This window comes from Mycteria americana, chromosome 14 (genome assembly GCF_035582795.1).
Source record: "Mycteria americana isolate JAX WOST 10 ecotype Jacksonville Zoo and Gardens chromosome 14, USCA_MyAme_1.0, whole genome shotgun sequence".
NCBI lineage: Eukaryota > Metazoa > Chordata > Aves > Ciconiiformes > Ciconiidae > Mycteria > Mycteria americana.
This window is the reverse complement of record NC_134378.1, coordinates 9,288,606-9,302,636: the sequence shown is the minus strand read 5'-3', so window position 1 is coordinate 9,302,636 and position 14,031 is coordinate 9,288,606. Positions and strand designations below refer to the sequence as shown.

At 39.5% G+C, this 14,031-nt stretch overlaps 1 long non-coding RNA gene across 2 annotated transcripts in view; it reads left to right on the top strand.

Annotated features, from left to right (window-relative positions):
* Positions 1-13,252, top strand: part of LOC142416819 (uncharacterized) — a 78,154-nt gene extending 64,902 nt beyond the window's left edge. Inside the window, exons 2-4 of one of the 2 annotated variants that reach the window (XR_012777837.1) lie at positions 6,034-6,255; positions 10,697-10,871; positions 13,159-13,252. This is a non-coding gene — a long non-coding RNA (uncharacterized LOC142416819). The remainder of the gene's footprint in view (positions 1-6,033; positions 6,256-10,696; positions 10,872-13,158) is intronic. The other variant, XR_012777838.1, reaches the window with a different exon arrangement.
* The last annotated feature ends 779 nt before the right edge of the window (positions 13,253-14,031 follow it).

Here is a 14,031-nt window from a genome sequence, read left to right as displayed (position 1 = left end):
AGGTATGAACTTGGAACAATTCCTACCTCCCAGGTAAAATAACTCATCTGATGCATAGGCATACCATGAATCCTGCACAAACTGAAGAGGCTGGGAAGGTGAAAGGAAATTTTTCTAATTCATAGCTAAATACCTTATGATGAAGGATATGTACAACCAACTGCAAGAAAACAAATGATTGTTCTGATTTATTTTCCACTGTAGGAATAATTGGTAACATTGTTCTTCTTGGCAAAGATGAATAGTTGGAACCAGACTATTTCACAGAGACAAAATATCCACAGGGAGAGATTTTTGAGGCACTCATAGGATGCACCCTACAGAGTGTGATTCTCATGACATTAAAGCAGTGCTAATGGCATTGAGATTAACTTCTAATGAAAAAATAAATGAACCTGATAAACACAGCATAAATGTTCTATGGAAAGGACAATAAAAATATTACATTTTGGGCAAGGTCTGGCTCTCAACTGAAGCCAAAAGAGTTGAGCTTACTGAACTTATCCAAAACAGGAAAAAGAATTTATGACTGTGGAGGACGAAGAAATACTGCTATGAATCTGAGCTGCTGAATAACTCTATACCACAGAAGAGATCCCCCAGGGTTTTGCAATAGTAACTGTTTTGTTACTTTGTGGAATTTTCTGATCCTTTGATAATGTTTCCTCTTTTTTAACAGCAAAATCCACACTGCTTCTTGAAAGCTTTTAGAACATTTTTCCTTATGCTTTTATGCTAGAGGAGAAGGCAGGACTACATTTGGTATTTAGGCCAGGGAGCTGGCAATCTGGATTCTTTTCAGCTTTGTCACTAACCCGTGGTATGACTTGGTCTACTCATTGTACAGCACCGTGGCTTAGAGAAGCTATGGGGAGTCTCTGTGCCTCAGAAAGGGTTCTGTTTGTGCCTACTAAAGGGACCGCCTTTGCAAACTTGGCACTTGGCATTCCCAGCTCCTGCGCTGGTTCTTTGCAGCCTGGCAAAAAATACTCCCACCTGCGGAATCTCATGCAGCTGTGTTGAGGTACAGGTTCTCAGGGTTACCTACACATGCTTCTTTGACTCAGTCTATGATCTCCATGGAATTGAAACACCATAGCTTTGTTTTCATTACCTTACCCCCAACGTCAGACAAGCCTCGTAGTAAAGCAAGTGCTTATTTAGAAACAATTAAAATTAACTTCTAGATACTAGACTGGGAGGAAGCAAACAAGTAAAATGTAAAGTAAACAAGTAAAAATTATTTCAATCCAGTCTTAAATTTTGCAACCAGGGGCCAGTGTTTTAAGCTATCCGCCCTTGAATCTCAAAGAATGTCCACATGCTCAGGCACTGGGATCCATTAGTCCCAGTCCTGAACATACACCATGCTCCATCCTTCTTTGGGCAACTCTTTGAAGTTCTCCACACTTTTATTCCCTAGAAATTACATTTTATAATATAAATGCGTCTCTAATTGGCTTTTACCAAAGCCAGCAGCAATGGATATTTTACCAGTGGTTCCTCTGGGTTTAGACCTAATTGACCAGAAGGTGTGTGACCTCTATAAATACACCTGCTGGCCCTTCCTGGGAAATAGGTGCCTTATTATTTCTCCCTTCCTCCTAGCCAGCCTGCTGGCTACTGCTTCCCACCCACTCTGAGCTGCTCCCTTTATTTCTTTATACAGAGTTATTAGTGTTATTCAAGACACTGGTTATACACAGAGTCTATTAAGTTATGATTTGTGATGTGTTACGGTTTCCCATAGAGACCTATATATGCTAATCTATATGAATATAGATTATTGATTGATAACAAGTTGCTCTGAGAGGACTTGTCTATGAGAACAGGAATTCCTCAGCTTCATCCTCTGTCCCAGTCACTTAGGCTAAAATTTTCAAAACCCTTCAGAGAGACTTCATTTTTAATATCTTCCTTGAAATGAGTCATTGAGCACCTTGAGGTTCAATTGACCTTATTTCATTTTGGGTGCTTGTCTTGAAGTGATGCAACTGTCACCAGGTACCTCGAGATTCCCCTGACTTTATTTGGATTTAGGGTGCTTGCTCTGGGGGATGTACACACTGGAAACAGCAAGCTAAATAAAAACGGGGGTTTTGTAAGTGCCTTCAACTTTAAAATGGGACTTTCAGTTTCTGAAGGCTGGCAGGAAGTTAGTTTCGAGTCAGTCTTTGTGTGGTCATTTTTATTCTGGAATGAGAGTGTTCTTGCACAGAATTACACTAAAATGTTTTGTCAAGAGACATTGTCTTTTGTTTCCATGAGTTTGCAAATATTCCCAAACAATTTTGATGTAAGCCAGCAAGACCCAGCTTTTACCCTACTGAATAAAAGCACCTCCCTGAACAATATAAACCCTTGGCTAACTCAGAGCACAGGGAGTGCACTCCTGGCCTCACGGTGCCAGTAGCCATGAGGTCCAGGCTTTTTGCCATGGCCTAGACACGGTAGTTTATGGCTGCTTTGAGGGGTCTCCATATAATACTGTCACAATAGCATGTTTTGATGAGACTTTAATAAACTTTCTAAAGGAAGGTAGTTCCTTTAGAAAGTTTATTAAACTTTCTAAAGGTTTAATAAACTTTCTAAAGTTTATTAAACTTTCTAAAGGTAAGAAATCACAAGTTAGGTGACAAGTAATGAAATTATCGAATAGCAGACTTGAAACAAAGAAGGGAGATGTCTGGCACTTTCAAATCCTGGGATATGAAAAAGAATCTTCTTGTTTACTGTTAGTAACTGGAAGTTGATCTCTTCTGGTCTCTACAACCCAGAGGTCTGGATCTACTTTATTTATAAAGTTCTGATTATCAGCTATATTATAAACATGGCAAAAGCTTTATCCTTTGCAATCTGCTTTATCTACAGTGTTTTCTGAAAGAAAACATTCTGTCAGGTAAAGGAAGTTACCTGAATTCCTCTGATGAAGGGCATTATATGTGTACAGTTTTTTTGTATTGTTGCCTAATTATGAACAGCAATTAAGACTTCACACCTACAATTTGTATTCACAATTTGTAAAATTCCTTTGCCTTGAGTTCTCTGCTACTACTACCAGCAAGGCATACAGCAGATTTTATTCTTTATCTAAGTGCCATCGAACAAGCCGCTTGCATCAGTCTCACGTCTTCAACTGACAGCAAAATGGCCCAGAGCTGAAGCAGCTGACTCGATGCCACTGTGACTGTGGCTTACATGTACCTTAACAGAGATTGTACACACCTTAGCAAACTGAATTAAAATGATAGTGCACAGGCATCCAGCACATACCACCAAGCCTGATTCTGCAGATCCTCAGACCATGAGTGAGCTTGCCCACAGGAGCAGTCCAGCCTGGGGACTCCCACTGATTGCAACACTGCAGTGAGGCGATTTGCATACAGAAAATTATTCAGGTGGATACATTCTTGTACTTATTCAGTCCTGTAGTTCCTAAGCACCATCAACTTCCAGTGACCTTCCTTGGAGTTGGCAATGTTTAGGACTTCATCGTATCCCATGCATCAGTCCTAATTCAGCGATTCATTTAACTATGTCAGTAAGATTCATACATATCCTTAAGTGATTTGTGGAATGGGGAACACATTGAACACATTTATGCACCTCTAATCTACAATTTAATTGTACTTTCAAAACATTGCTTTGAAAACAGTGCTCTCGGTGAAGAATAAAGCCAATGCCACTTTTTTTTTTCCTGATGCTATTAGGTTGGATCAGATTGGGAAATCTGTGCGCAAGGGAGTGAGTAGGCAGGTAGAAGTATTCAGTCCAGCTGGCTTTAATGGCACTATTTGTGAGAGCTCCCCAGAGCTGTGCACTGGGGCCCGTGATGTGTGACACACAGCAGCCAGAACACAGATGTCTTAGACGTGGCAGTTACTCATGGAAGTAGTTACCTTGGAGCCAGAGGGACTGACCAGGGGTTCTACATTATATTATTATTTTTGTTGCTGATGTCTGTACATTGTGATCAGAGTCGTAGGCAAACCAGAACACGGCTGCATTGTTTGGACAAACAGAACAGCGACAGCCCCTCCTTCACAGACTGCATCTCTTGAAAAATGCTCATTTTCTGACTCTGCTGGGGAGTTTTGCAAGAGTATATACTGAATATATTAAAATGGGAAAGTCTCCAAATGGTGACTATAACATTAGTACAAGTATTATTAATAAATGAATTGACTTTGTTTTTATTAGCTAGAAAAATAAACCTAGGCTCATGTTGTTTGAGTGAAGCTTAAATCAGGACAGACAACATTCAGAACACGACTAGTATAAAAACTACCACACAGTAAATCAAAGAACAAGAAAAATACATGGCTATTAATGTTCTACTATAACATTCCTCACAACCTCTCTGCAGTGTGGAGAACTGCAAGCCAACATTTTTCAACTGTCCTAAAGAATGTGAAATGTAAATGTTTAGAAGAGTGTTTTTCTTGCCAAGCTGAGAGCGATCATAAACATCAGCTTCTAATAGAAACATTTTAAAAAGATGCACTCCTTGCTGCCAGCTTTCGAGAGCAACACCATTTAAATTAGATTGGAGTCTCCTTGAATCCTTGACACACTGTTGCTGCCTTTTATTTGCCAAAAATTGTTGGATTGATGTTATGTTTGAATTTAAAGTATGAACTGCAACTGTATTAAATATGCTGCTTAAATGTCATGTGGATAAACAATAAATTACCTGCCTAGGATCCATTTTGAGGACAGCCCTAAAGAAAATCTTGAGGGAAAAGAACATTGTTTTAATTATGATACTTTATTTCTGTGGCATCACAAATGTGCATGGTATTTTCCTTCCTCTCAAATGCAGTTTACGGATTTGTTGAGAGGTAACTTTGCCATAGCTAATAATATACTAAAAGAGAACCATGACCTACTCCTTACTGTACCCACTCCACCTTTCAGCTGAGAGGTCTGTAAATATCGTTGATAAAATAGTGCAGTAAACTGCCATTATAGACCTGTATTCAGTAATACTGAAATCCTGATTCTGACAGCACGTTATTTCTTCACAGTAAACATTTATCGTCAGATAATCTTAGCCAAAATCTTAAAATCTAGGAAAATTGAAATTCTTTGTGAAATAGAACCAGTTTCAACTGACTGTTTTAGTTATATCACCCTGAAATTCCAAACAAATCAAATGATACAATTTTAGCATTTTCTAAGTGAAACGTTTTAGCTTTGGGATTCAGAGTTTCCATTTTAGTTTAGTGCTTAATTATATGTTTAGAAACCCTTAAAGCAAAATTAAATATTTGAAGCAAAGCATTTCGTTATAAACCAAAACATCTTTTTTTGTCACTGCTGCTAGTGAATCAAATTTAGTATATTTTTAGAAGAAAGAGCCATCTCTGATCACAATCCAAAGCATCTCCTGATATAATCAGTGTTCATAGTCTTCAAACTCCTTAATTTTGCACCATGATAGTAGATGGACTAGAGAGGACATGGTTGTTAGTGGATCATGGTTATGCATCTTTGCAGTTTTTATTTTGATAAAGACTTTGAAGTGACTTGGGAAAAATCTGTTCTTAGATAAACTTTCCAGGTTTTATGTGTAGCCCACCACTTGTTTGGAACCACTTTGTTAATTTAAACAGAGAGGCAGTTGTAGGTACCAACCCCAGGGAAGTAGGTACTTGAAGAAGGACCACAAAATTAGGACTGTTTGAAAACCACAGTACTGAAATAGCAGTGCTATGTAGTGAAATCATGAGATTTCATTTTCAAAAACAGTAATATATTTTTGGTTCATTCTTTTCTTCCCTTTTTTATTTGTGCTTTGGGATGATCACATGCTACATTTACAGACTACTTCTGCACGTATGGCAGCTAGGACTGTCCGGCTGCCCTATTCTCCTCCATAAGCCCCATCTGCAAACAGCTGAACTAGACTGTAAGGCTTATGATGCAAAGCAAGGAGAAAACACGCTGTCACTATAAGCAGGAGATATCTTGAATGGGTGCAGAAGGCAGTGTTTGAATCAATTTCCTCTTTTTCTGTTTTGGTTGCTACAGAAACAAATATGATCTTTAGATGGAGTTAACAACTGTTACCTGTATCAAAGAAACCGAGACCAAGAATGAGCATGAGTGGGGAGAGGACCAGTCAAGCCTCACAGCATGGAAAGACGTGAAGAAGACCCAACAGGAGAGAATAAGAGGATGGGAGCTGTGCTGTGCTCACAATGAAATCATTGGGAATTTTGCCATGAAAGCAGAACGGAGTTGTTCTTTCAGGTATGAAAAGTACTGCAAATTATAAATATAGAACTCACATTAAGAGGTTAAGACAGGAAGCTGTGTTCTTCCTAGGATGAGCCAAGAAGCTGCAAAAGCTGGGCCCCTAAACTTGTGAATTCTAGCCAAGCCTTGGCAGAATTCTTGCTTCCAGCATCCCCTGAGGGTGTTTTTACTTCCCATTAATACATATTCTAGCTCTCCCACCGCTTCCTTGAGTTCTAGTGGCCTTCCTTCTCTTTTCCATCTGATCAAGAGCCTGCACTGTCATCTAAAGTATACTGGAGTCAATAGATGTCTTTGCATTGTCTTTCATAGGCTTTGAATCAGAGCAGAGAGATCATAGTTCTTAGGTTTATAATTTGCTTTGCAGATAAATTGGGCCATTTTGCTATTGTTTTGATTTGAGCCTCAGATAGCCCTAGAAATAACAGAAGTAGCAAATACATAAAACAAGGTTCATGCTAATGGGACAACCAGAAGAGTTTATACATGTCATCCCAATACAAACAGGATCTTGGTGGCAGAACCAGGAATGAAGGCTGAGAGTCCTCACTTCCGTCCTTGTGCTTTCACCATTCAATCATGTAAACTCCCCAAAATTATCATAAAATTGTCTGAAGAGTAACATCCAGCAGAGACCAGCTCTGCCTGGGTCCTATGAGCTTGGCAAGGCTGTTGGGATAGCGAGGGAAGTGATGCAGAATTCATTTTAAGAAGGTTTTTCCCCCCTTTTTGTCATCATATTTGTGGTGGTTTGTGAAATGCCGGGAAGGAACAGTACAATGAACAGAAAATGTTCCAAAGAAACCAGCCTTCTCCATGCCATTGCCCAACAAGCACCCAGTGTACCAACCACGGAGCTTTGCATAGGAGTATACGACACACATGGGGTCTATGATTTCTGCTGGCATGAGGCCTCTCTTCCCTTCTGAATTCACAGAGCAGAGAAAGGGCAGAGAATCAGAGCCTCTCCCTGCTTGGTTGAGGCTCTCCATCACCTCCAATACAAATGCAGGTGCAAAATTATCGAGTCCATAATTTTTTTGCATAATTTAGAGCCATAAAATGGAAGCTGCCTTTGAGCATTTGGCTCTTCCTCTCTTGCAAGTTAGGGCCAGATGCAAAAGAGGACTTAAGCACCTAAAACTCAGTAGGTTCCTCCCTGCTCAGGATAACATTTCTTCCAGTACCAGCAACTTTATGTCTAGACATGCGCAGAACTGCTGTGATCTGAGCAGCTTAGTACAGAGTTCCCACCTAAAATCCATTGGGATTCTGAAGGAAGTAAAGGAGCATCTATTTTCTCAGGACAGCCAATTCAGATGGAATATTCTGAACAAGCCTAATACACACCAGCAGGACCAGTCCCCTCACCTGACACAGTCATAGCTACTTTCTTTTAAACTTGACCAGGTGGGAGAGGTGCTATCTGGCCGGACGGTTTGGTTTTGACTGACAAACCTGAGCAGAGTGAGAGTCGTCCTTGCCCATTTTGCGTAAGGGTCCAGGCCTGCCCCAGTCTTGTGGGGATTGTCTAGGAGAATAAGCATTCCCTCCGGGAATGAGATTGTAAATCTGAAAGTTTCCAACACAAAGAAGAAACAAAAATGCAAGCCCCTTTCAAGGAAAACATAAATGTAGAGAATAAAAAAAAAAAACAAACCAAAAAAACTGAAGAAACCACAGTTATTTTGCTGGCTAATATCATGAAGACATGATAGTACTTGCAGCTTCCTGCTTGGACCTGGCTTGCTCCAAAGTTATTTTGTGTGTTAATCAGTGGTTTAGATGATGAAGATTAGGTCTGAGTGAGCTGGTTCAGATAAAAGGGGAAAAAGCAGCAACCAAACCTTCACCCAAAACTCCAACCTAAAGTTTTCTAAGCTTTGAATAAAAAAGAAAAGTATTAACTTTTCTTTATTATTGCTTTGTTTTGCAATTAAGATTTTATTTAAAGGTACTATTATTCATTAGCTACACTTATTCATTCAAAGCTTTGAAAGTGCACAATGCTGTAAGAAGGACTGCTGTTATCACTGCAAACACATTTCAAGTTCACAAAAGTACATTTCTGTCCCTTTTCCTGAACTGGCTTTTTAACGGAACTAGGTTTTTTAATCCTTTTTACTGCTTCCAGTGTAACTACCACCATACTATACAAGTTTCTGCCCAGTTTTGTTTTCTATGCATCTTGGCCTGGAATGTTCAATTACAGATTTCCTGATAAAGACTCCAGCCGACAGCTAGCAATTTGGCCAATGTTCCTCAAAAAATAGGTATATAAAATCATGTTCCAAAACCTAAACGGAAATGTGTGAGTGGTCTGATTCTAAAAAAAAAAAAGCTGCTTGCTGCTTGGAAATTTGAAAATTAAAACTACGTTCTTTAGCACTTTACTACATAATACTTTTAGACACCTATTTTTAAATGGTTGTCTCAGCTGATGGCAGACTTTTGTGCTTGATTTGCACATATTTGGCATGCGGTGCATGAGGGAAATATGCACCTACTCCATTTATGCACAAACTGGACAACTCTTTGCAGATGTCAAATACATGTATAACAAGCCTGATATTTGCTCATGCAGACATTAGGCATGTAAGTACAATTGTTGTAACTACTGTCCTCATCCTCCATTACTTTTAAGTTATGCAGACTGAGAGCCTGGCACTTCCAGATGTGCTAGACAGCATTTTACACACCCTGTGGACTTGCTATGAGTCCGTGGGTTTGATGGCACAGGCATAAGACAGTGGGCTCAATCAGGCTCTAGGTATATTGTATATGAACACTTCCGTTTAGAGAATCAAGTCTCCTGTGTTACAGTCCATTATAATACACCCATGTGCAGGAAAGCTGACTTGAAGTATTCCGTAACAGACTAGCTATGGGGGACAGGTTACCAGTCAGGGAGATACCGTAACATCAGGCATTTCACAAGACAGCTGGACCTTGGTCCTTCCAAAGTACAGGCAAATAAATGAGATGCTCATATTAGGAGTCTAGCTCCTTTACTGTAGTCACTGGCAAGAGGCAGGTACCTTCAAAAAGAGGTTGAGCTTCCCAAACATTAAGGAAACAGGGATTCTAACAGTTCAGTAAGATTAATCCAAGCCTTCAAGCCTTAGGACCGAGTATATGCAAAAGTAAAGTGTCACAGAAGGACACGACTGTGGCAAGCGCTGTCTGGAGACTGCTGTTCAGTTGGTTGGTTTTTCTGCACACCTGCAATTACTGATTTTGAGTGGATATGAAGGAGAGAGCTACGTTTTGTGACAGCTGCTGTTTGTGCAGCAGTTCAAACCCAACTTCAGTCAGGATATATTAAAAAAGGAATGAGTAAGCCGACTCTAGAGAGTGACTTCCATCATTATAAACTAAAGAGGCTTGGATTAACATTTGAATTTTTTGAATGCTTATTCTAATTCAACCACAGGATCTTCTGAGAGCTTCAGCCGTCACTAATTAAGACATGCAACCATTTATCTGTGGTTCATCCATGCGCTTAGCAGTTTTTGCTTTAGTGGGACGTAGTGGTGCAAAGTGTCTGTGCTGAGGTGAATGCCACTGAGAGAAACACATGGACTAACGAACTCTACACTTTTATATTAACTCTCTTACCCTTTCCATCCTTGGGAATACTACTGTGGCCTCAGATTTAGAGTGAAAACAAATAACCCACTTCAAAAATAAACTGCCCTAGGAAGTGTCTTTGAAATTTTTTTTTAATGACGAATTAAAAAAACATAACATGTGAATGTAAATAATTCTCCCTGCAATGAATGCAGTACAAACATCCCAGTGTTTTGCTAGTACCTGAGAGCTGGAATATAAAACTGTCTATAAACAATAGCGAATCTGACAGGTCTGTTCTATTTCTCTTCCTCCTCCATTTCCCCCCAGTGTAAATTAATAAATATTAATGAAAAAGAGAAGCACTAACACTTATCTATTAATTTTTCTCATTTTATTTTCTGATCATGCTTAATTTAAAAGTGTTTTGGTGTTACATTTAGTCATATATATATATATGGTTGTTTGGGCCTTTTATTAGCCATGATTCATTCTGCATATCAGCATAAAGTGGTGCTCATGCTTTCAGTCTGTATCTGTTCCATGATGCTCAGTTATCTGTCTGCCCTTGAGCTACCGGTAGGTATGGATTTGCATGTACACTGTTCTCCTATGACAATAGTATGCCAGGAATGACCAGTCTGGTATTACCTGGTCAGGTGAAGTTCCATTCAAATAATGTACATGCCACCAAAACAATTCAGATCAAAGGTCTGTCTTCCAACAGAATTAAAATGTAAGGACTTCTAAAGCAATTTTAGCAGTTGGCTTTACAAATGAACTTATGTCAGCTGCTCTGTATGATGACTGACTAAATTACTTATATATCTAATCTTATCTAGCTATCTGTCTGTCTGTTTTTCAGCATTTCAGTACCCATCACCATATTATCTGGGCGCCACCATAAGATTAAGAAGTTCTGCAGTGACATTCTCAACATGATCTGTTCAAAGGTCATTAGCAGAGCCTCTCATACTGGAAAAGATCGAAGGAGAGTACGGAAGTGAGCTGCAGAAGGAGAGAAGAAGGAAAAGGAGGCGGTAAGCTGTTGGAGCCATTTTGGTTGTGCTCATCCTGTGTGGCTTGCTTAGCTAGTACTGAAGTACAGGAACCTCATGTCAGCTGCCTTTATTCTGCTACAGGGACTATAGTACTTATTGTACGCTATTGTCACCTCAGAGAGTTATCATCTCACATGGCCTCGAGACTGCTGTCCTTGTGCTTTCTTCAGATGCTGTTTATGTGCTTGGTCTTTATGATTTCTGTATATTACTGCCTCAGAGCACATTTCTCTCAAAAATTCCTAGTAGAAAGCAAGCACTGCAACTCAGGGAACCACCTTCTCCAATCTAATAGATTAGTTAAAATTTTATTTTTAGCTTAGCATGCAAATCCTACAAACTCTGTGTTTGAAGAAGCAAAAAAGGGTGTTTTTCAATGTACACAAAGTTACATAGGACCCACAGAATCAGGAAAGATGATTTTATCCCATGAAGCCCAATCCTGCTTCCACTGAAGTCGGTTGCTGTAGTGTCTCTGCCATGAGCGCATGCTGAGGACAAGCTGCGGAACTTGTGTTATGGAAAGCTGGCACCGGCCATACTGTGTTCACTGATGCAGTCTGTTCCTACTGTTTCAAGAAGTATTCTGGTAAGTGAAAAATTTGCCAAAGCTTTTTTCACCGCTGCAATTAGGAAGCCTGGTTCAGTCCTGAGGAGGCCAATGACCGCGTGCTGACATGTTGCTCAAACAAACCCCAGAGGTCTTTTGTACCCCTTTTGCTACAAAAACACTAGGAGATTTACACTAGGGGATAAATAGGTGGTTCCAAAGTGAGAAGGAAAGAGCCAAAGTTGGAAGCTAACCACAATACGTGGGTGTAAGCGATTACCAAAGGCTTCCAGTAACTCTGCTATCATCAGAGACTAGCTTTATGGGTATGGCCTCAAGAAGTTTCCCTCCACTTAATTAAAGAGGCAGATAAGTATCTAGGTGGAGTGTGCAGATAGGTTCTGAATGAGTTATCCACTAAGGCTGGTTCGCTGCACCTATTGTTAAAGCCAAAATATAATATCAGATTAATGCATTATATTTGCCTATTATAGCACTATGTCATCATTATATGACATGTTATAATTAAAGCCCTGCATTAGAAACAAAACTATTTGGCTTGGGATAAGTTGCCTTTATGACTTCTGTGGTTATGATTTCCTCCTTTTCTTAACCCCTTAAAACTGCATAATATAGCTATTTGTAACTGTATAAAGAAAGTTTCTAGTTTCAGATTCTAATCTCACGTAATTCAATGTAAATAAAGTAAAAATCTGGCACATAGTCTTTTCCTGTGTCTGAATATTTGCTAATAGAGGGAAATCCACGTTGTTTGGGTCGAAGGAGTCACAAAGATGGGCATTAGATTAAATGAGAGCATGCATAACTCACCGTCTAACCCTCTCAGTTGTCATTCAGCTGTCCCCATCAGTTCCTGATTTTGTAGAATTCCCCATTACTTTTCAGGAGAGGAAGCCACTCAGCATACTTTCACTCTTTTTCCTTCCTGGAACTACATGAGGAAAAATTGGTTATTAGATGAGTTTCTGGACCTAGCTCTCGGGAAACCATGCTCACAAATGCAAATCTGCAAAATGGGTGTGTAATTGCATGCCTAACTTGGAGATACGATTAAGATTACAGTTTGGGTAACTGACTATGCTAATATGTTTAATTAGTGATTTGCATATGCAAGCTTTTTAATTTCAGTAGTTGGTGATTCATGCGGTTAAGTGCCAACCTTAGCCTTGCTGTCAGATTTAGACAGACAGAGCATGCCAGCAGTACCCCCTCTCCCCCACATCAAATGCACAGAGCAAGTGTTGTCACCAATCGAGGTGTAATTTCCCCAAAATAGCCAGGCTTTGTCTGTTTGAGGAGGAAAAGTTGTAGGGCGATGAATCTTCCTGCTGTTGTTTGGTAGCAGCTTTTATTATGTAATATTTTGCAATACTCTTATATAAATCTAATTTATGTCTTTTATGTTAGTAACTGAACTGTACATTTGTTTGGTTTGGAGATGACCACCTTAATGAAGGTTAATGATGAGAGGACAGTTGCCAATAGCTAGGGGTGATATCCCACTGTCTTAGTCAATCAGTTGGTGAGAGTTTATTCTGTTGCTGCAATGCTGGTAACTCTATAGTCTGCTTCCTAATTCGTGGATGACCTTTCACCTACACTTGGAGAGAGCTGGATTTGGCCTTGGTAACTTGCTTGTGCAGTTTCAGGGCTTAAGCACACCAGGAACTATTTTGTTATTTCTCTTTCTCTTAGATCTTGGAAATGTGCATTCTCTTCATGCGGACAATTTCTCCCATGCAGGAAAGCCTCAAGTGTAAGTGCCAGATGTCTCAGATCATCAGTTGGGATACATACAGACTTCTGATTTGTATAGTTTACTGCAGACACGTTTTTAGCATTTCATCTAAAATAATAAAATCCCTAAAGTGAAAAGTAAAGAAGTAATAATAATAATAATAATAATAATAATAATATGCAAAAATGTGATTTTTTTTGCATAGAAAAGTTATTTCACCAGCTTTTGCCAAGGTATGCTGGCCACTGCTCAAGGGGGAATTTCCTGCTATGGCTGCTTACTGACACGAGTAAGTCACTAAACTTGATCCGACTGTGACTGCTCCTGTTCGCACGGAATCAGTGGCTGCAAAGGGATGACTCAGAGGGCAAAATGGGATATAATGAGCCACACATGGGCATTCCAGAAGAGTGTGTTCTCTCCAGTGGTAATTAATTTTCTGCTCTGCAAAATACTTAACAATACAAAACACTGCTAATTTATTTTTTCTTTAACCATTTCCACCAGCCTCTTAAAAGCGCTTTTATGAACTCCATTCAGTCCTTTTCCATGTTGATTGACGAGTCGGCCCTAATTACGTGGACGGTTTATTATCATGACATGTTGTCCCTGAACAGTGTGTCATTACATACTTAATAAAACTGCAATGATACCCACCAACATCAGGAATTACATACTGTCAAAGGGAAGGAAATTTGAAAGGAAAATGCAGAGGACTCAGTGAAATTCTGTGAACACAGAGCTCAGATTCCAGAGGAGAAAAGAAAAGATAGTATCCAACTTCGAGGGTGATTTCAAATACCTTGAGAAGTATGAGGCATGATAAAAAT